The sequence below is a fragment of the Saccoglossus kowalevskii genome, chromosome 17 (genome assembly GCF_978046115.1).
Source record: "Saccoglossus kowalevskii chromosome 17, keSacKowa6.1, whole genome shotgun sequence".
In the NCBI taxonomy this organism is placed as follows: Eukaryota; Metazoa; Hemichordata; class Enteropneusta; family Harrimaniidae; genus Saccoglossus; species Saccoglossus kowalevskii.
Window position 1 is genome coordinate 18,852,065 of NC_140657.1, and position 6,296 is coordinate 18,858,360.

General features: G+C 33.3%; 1 long non-coding RNA gene across 1 annotated transcript; it reads left to right on the plus strand.

Annotated features, from left to right (window-relative positions):
- The first annotated feature begins 286 nt into the window (after window positions 1-286).
- LOC146732704 (uncharacterized) lies at window positions 287-5,955 on the plus strand. The gene is made up of 3 exons (XR_014926904.1): window positions 287-349; window positions 1,860-1,900; window positions 5,920-5,955. It is a non-coding gene; the product is annotated as an uncharacterized LOC146732704 (long non-coding RNA).
- The last annotated feature ends 341 nt before the right edge of the window (window positions 5,956-6,296 follow it).

The following is a 6,296-nucleotide window of genomic DNA, read 5'->3' on the forward strand; positions in this document are numbered from 1 at the left end:
CTTCAATGGTGTCATTGAATTCAAAAGTGTCCCCTTATTTTATGTTGGAATTGATTGCCGTATAATTTGAGAATACTTGTATACATATGTTAGTATAAAGTTGTTAATATTTATATAATGCACATTACCGATCTGTTTTTCGACTCTTTAGTGACAATTACCTCACTTTAATCGTTGTTTTAACTTTCAATATAATTTTATCTTCCGACACTGGTGCGATATTCACGTCGCCATTTTTCACTAGCTTAGGGGGCATGACGAAGGCATTATGGGATATTTCTATTTCGTAGTATGGCCGTTTTTGAGTGAGTGAGTGAGTGAGTGCCGCTGGATGATGTTATTTCATAAGGTAAGTTGTGGCATTTAATTGTATTATTTGACAATATGGTTGATATTAGAAACCGTTTACACTCGTGTGTCAGCGATTGTGCTGTATACCGTATTTTCTACGCTCAACTGCACGCATATTAAGTGCCAGTGATAATCGGGGACCGTGGTGGTAACGGCTTAGAGATCAAACGCCTGTGACAGACTTTAAAATAACTTTTGGATATAACACACCAGCTTTAGTCATTACCAAACCGTAGAGTTGCCAATTTGTTTATTACCATAAATTTCGTATAATAAATCAATCAGTAATTATCGAAAATTGTTCCCTGGAAAAAAAGATTGAAGCTATCCGGCAATCATGTGGCAACATCAAGTCTAGTCGCCAATTTTGCATGCAATTTATTGGCATATGGTCAATTACAGTGTTTTGTGTTGGTAGCTTCCTTCGTCCAAACTATGTCCACACCTCTTATAATTAAATATTTTCAATCACTCAGGAACCAGATCTTGAAGATGCATTTATTAGCATAGTGTTTTTTTATTTTGATGTATTTTGAAAATTATTATTATTATTCCATCATTTGGTTGCATCCATTTTAACAATTATTTTGTGAAGCAATGGAAGTTTTTGCGGTTACCCTGCTTATGTGTGTATGTCTGTCCCACTATTATTTCGAGAACCAATTTTTGCATTTCATTGAAATTTTGTACATCAATGTTTTGGGACAACACGACACAAATAGTTTTGATTAAAGTTAATCACCTAATTTGCAAAGGTAATCTTCATATCTCAATAAAATCTAATTTTAATTAAACTTGTTGGAAATAATCACACTACAAACCACAATCATAAATTGTGAATTTTAAATACTCTATATTTTTACTTCAAATGCCTCCAATACTCTCAGCACAAAGGAGTTCTTCCTGAGTGTTTTTTTTTATTATTAACTAGTTATTAAATGAACAGTTCATACAATTATTTAAACTGTCTTGAAATTGCTCTGCTTATTCATATTCCATAATAATGGGTCCAGAAAACAGGTTGATTTTTACTCTCTTGGTAATTTGATGTGGTTAAGTAGGTACTCATATTAAGTGTCCAATTTTCAGGCGGTTTATGTTTTTGTAATGCTCTGTATGAATTCATGTAGTGAAACTTTAAAGTTAAATCATCTGTTTGCGAGAGAAATAGAACAAGAAAAGCGTGTTGTACAATTAAATGTTTGTTTTATTCATTCATTGATGTAATCTTGACTTTAAATGTAGAAAAGAATAATTTTACAACAGTGAGTTTTTATGGTATTTAGTGCATTGCATTTGCATGGCTTCACATAATTGTCTGCCGTTAATGACGCAGTTTCACAGAATGTAGCCAGACTGAGAATCTCTTTTTAAACATGATTTATTATTTAATCATATTTTTTTTTATCCATTTCTACAAATGTCCATTCCAGCATCTCTAGTGGGAACACATTTTGTGTTGTCATCTAGTAATACTGTTATAAAGACTAATATTTTGTATTTTTCAGAAATGACTCCGTTTGAAGCTTTTTTTGCAAGACCAAATACGGTAATCAGTATGTTTGACAGCCTGATGTAAAAGAATCTGATGAAGAAGTCACAATTTGTGAACAATTTGTCTTTCGTTAGCTACATGTATATATATTAACTTTAGTTCAATTGGCACATTCTCAATGAAAATATATACGTGTAGATGTTTTGTTTGATTATTTTGACAGCAAGATTACCAATGTCATGCACATGCTTTTCATGGGAGTTTACTTTGATCATCATTTGTTGTTTTAAAAATCTTACATCTGTGAATGATGTCTCTATGATCTGTCTGTGTAAATGTTTTCTTTCCACATGATCAATCACTAGTGTGTCCATTGTAGGTATTTTTTAATATTTTTTTTTATATCTCAAGTGGAATCTACAAAATAAGTTTCCAACACTTGAAAGTAAGCAAGCTTTCATCAATTGATTAGATTTGGCAAATGCAATTCATAGAAAAGCCAGTAAAACAAGTTTTGAAGCAGCACAATGTTGCATCGAGATATAGCAAAGCATACTTCTACATTATATGAAATAAATGACAAGGTTATGATAAAGCTCCAAGCTAAAACAAAGCTGACCAGAAAAAATAAGTCTATGTTAGCTGAAGGGATAGTTATTGATTACAATGATGACATGTTTAAAGTGGAAATGCTAATAAAACGAAGAAAATATGTCAGCGATTCTCTCTTTCTGACCTAACTAGCACCACTCGTGCTAAAGATCGGCATATAGTCTCAAAATAGATTATTTAATTCGTGTAAGCATAATGAGTTAATAGCGTACAGGCAATAAAACATCGAAGATTAAGTGTTATAATATTAAACATTTTAATATATGTCATAGCAGACACTGATAGGGTTTAAAAAAATTGTGTCCTGAAACAAGACATTACTGGTAATACACATCAGCTTTTATTCAATTTGTATCATGTATCAGTTATAGTCTAAAGTTTATTTTTTCACTAAAGTATCAAATTACGTATGAACAGATACCGCATTAGTGTCTTCTAACAATGCATTGAGTTTTGCATGATAAAATTAAACCAATTGTTTTAAAATATAAAAAGTAACAATAACTGTGATTTTGACACGAACATTTTTTTTTAAATTAACAAGTCTTAATGAAATATTGTTTTAGACAAATTGCATAGGCAAATTAACACTACCAGCACAAGGCCAATATGAAATGTGATGTTGTAACTAAGGGTCGAGTAGTCACCATTTCATCGATTTTGGCCTTGTGACTGTAAAAAATAATGTCTTATGACACACACTATATCATCATCATCAATAAGAGGCTGTTAGAGGCCTCTCAAGATTACGACATATTTTGGTTGTCTCGTACCATACTCCTTGAAGTTTAATTGACAAAACTGGATTTCAATAGAAGATGCCCTCCGGGAATCTGGACACAACCCCACGACAGCAATCTTTTTTCATTTGCAAGTGATTTAATGTAGAATATTGGTACATGTATATAGCGTATAGAATATGCTTTCAGTGTTCCCATTTTAACAGTGGTCGTTACAAATTGGCACCAATGACACAGGAGATGTGTTAGGCCAGATTGTTATCATCCCTAGTTTCGCGAACCCACCGAATGAACAGGAGCCGAAAATGAAATAAAAATAAAATTTTATTTCAGCGTAATTTCTCGCGCCCGCCGACTTGTGAGTGAAAAATATTGCTAAAAGAATTATTTTATCTTAACTTTTCTTCCGCCCGCCGCCTAACAAATTCAAGTTGCATTTTCATGGGAGTATCATGATCAAAGTACCGAAGACTCGCGCAGATCTATAATTTATGCGCGTTGGTTGACAGTGAATCTCGGGTATTGGCCTCTCCGCGTGCTGCTTGAGACTACAAGGCGAACATGGCGGCGACGTGGTTTGTGGTAACACGCCGTGAAACTCTGTCGTCAAAAAACGAGAAATCCCTCAATAATGCTGAAGATTGTGCCACAATTGGCGACATTGCCAGCCAGGTTATACATAGAATAACATTTTATTTCATTTCTTCTCTTCGACCAATAATCTCACTTACACACAATCACTCAAATCTAATGGAAAAAAAATATTATTAAATAATGTCTTTTTGATTTCCACAACACTTTTTACAATGAAGAAACAAATATGTTCATAAAAATACACACATTTTATTACAATACGATTTACATATTGTCTTAATTTACGTCTTTCGTTAACCAATCAAAATGCTGTGTCGTACAAACGAAGTATTCCGATTATTGAAGAAGTATTTTTTCAACGCAATGCGGAAGTGAATTACCGCGATGTTAAAATGCGATCTGATTTCGACAAAAAAACAGTGATTTTTTCCCTAAAGCTGTTGATTCGTAATTTTCGAAAAGTAAACTGAAGGTGGAGGAAGTATTTAAACGTTTCACGGTCGCCAACAAGTCATGTGGAAGAATTGTTTGCTCGTTCACATCCCATTCACGAAGGTCTCAATGGACAAGATTATTCGGAAAAGTAAAACGATGTTTAATGACCATTTTTGTCGTTTTTAAAACCACTACTCAAAAGGAATATGGATTAATTACTTCAGTATTGCAACATCGGGATTCATCGTGAGTAAATAACAAAATAGAAAAGGTGCGAACCATGTTCCGTCCATTCGCCGGCCATGCACTCTGAAATTAATGGAGCTTTCTCGTAAAAGCAGGAACCAAACTGCCCTACCAATCACGATTATTATGCAATGAAATACACTTTTTACTTGCATATTTTTATAAATGTCGTCGACGCCGGCACAACTCCCCTGGGCCTATACTTGGGGATGCCCTCAACTTGTTAAATGTCTAAAAACGGAGGGGTGGGCTCATACTCGGAGAAGTACGGTATCTCCCAAATCTCATGGGAATACTAGACTGGGTTTCAATGCCAACTCATGGAGAGATTGCACAGTCTGATACACATTTGCAAACCTACCAATACAATTTTAACAGAAAACAAGATGTCAGATAATCAATTTAAGCACTCCTATGACTTGGGTGCCGAATTTTTGATCAAGATCTGAAGCCAATAGAAAATCTGTTTAGTCCAAAGTTATGAAAAAAAATATCTAAAAAACAAAACATTACATCCACATTTTGAATAGTTCATTCGACAAAAAATGTTTTGTTGAAATATATAAATTTTGAAAATCAAAATTCACAGTAACTTGTTTCAGCTATTAGAACTGTATGATAGAGCTTGTATGATACTTATTTAAAAACGTACTTCAAAAACAAAGATTGCAGTGTTTGAAGATGTAGCTTCTCAGGAGGCAAAGCAGATCTTTTCAAACAACACAGTAGTCACACAATGAATATAATAAGGCTGTTCATATTTGTCTCAGTAAATCATTAATTTTTGACACCTGTACAAAATACTTGGGCAAAGCCAGCTAGGATTTTCTGTTATCTTGCATGTTTTACGAATCTATTCATGTCTAAATGAAGTACTTTTTTCTGAGATGAGGCATTTGTTTTCATACTAAAATGTCTGAATTTCTTTGAATAAAGCTGGAAATTATGTCCCTTAAAATATTTAAACAAAAATGTTTTTGTAAGATATTTACATCAATCAAGAACATTCGGTAGACTGCTTTCCCACTGCTGTTTCAATCCTAAAGCTTGTTTCAATTAAAAAGTAATTATGACATTGCATATTCAAACAAACTATAATAAAGGAATATTATACAACAAAGGGCAAGGTCACCAGAGTTCAACTATGTTTTTATCTTCAAGTGCGAATACTTTGTTATAACCAGCCAGTTACTGTGCACACATACATACCGAAAATGTAAACCATTAAGATAGCATATAACCCCGCTAATCAGATTGCCCTGCATCACTTCTAATTACCAATGTCTTTAAAGTTTCTTGAAATGAATTTAAATCATGTAAAAATGATTGCTTCCAATCATGTAGATATTCATTGCAACATTCAATTTATGAATTGTGTCACTTATAGTCTTTGCTTTAAAAGGCGTAATTTTGCTAAACTACTATCTCCTTCTTTTGCTTTGCCAGTGTTCAAAGTCATATTTAAAGAAAGTAAATAAAAGTGTTCTTACCAAATGAACAGAGTTTGCTATAGAAAGAACACCATGAAGAAACACTACCCATGTGCAATTGCACAACACAACCATGCAAAGCAGTTGTAAGTATTTCAACATAAATTTCCATATAAATTTCCATTTAAATCAATTTCAAATCTCTTAATATGAATAATTAAAGCCACAAGTAGTATCAGTTGGGCCCAAGCTTTCAGGCATCTGTTTCATAATTAATGAGGTCACATGTTGCCATATTTTTACCATGCTAAATACTCAAAATCTATTATTTATCGTGGCATGTCAATCTATTAAGGATGGGAATGGATGGGGACTAAATCAGTGACAATGAAT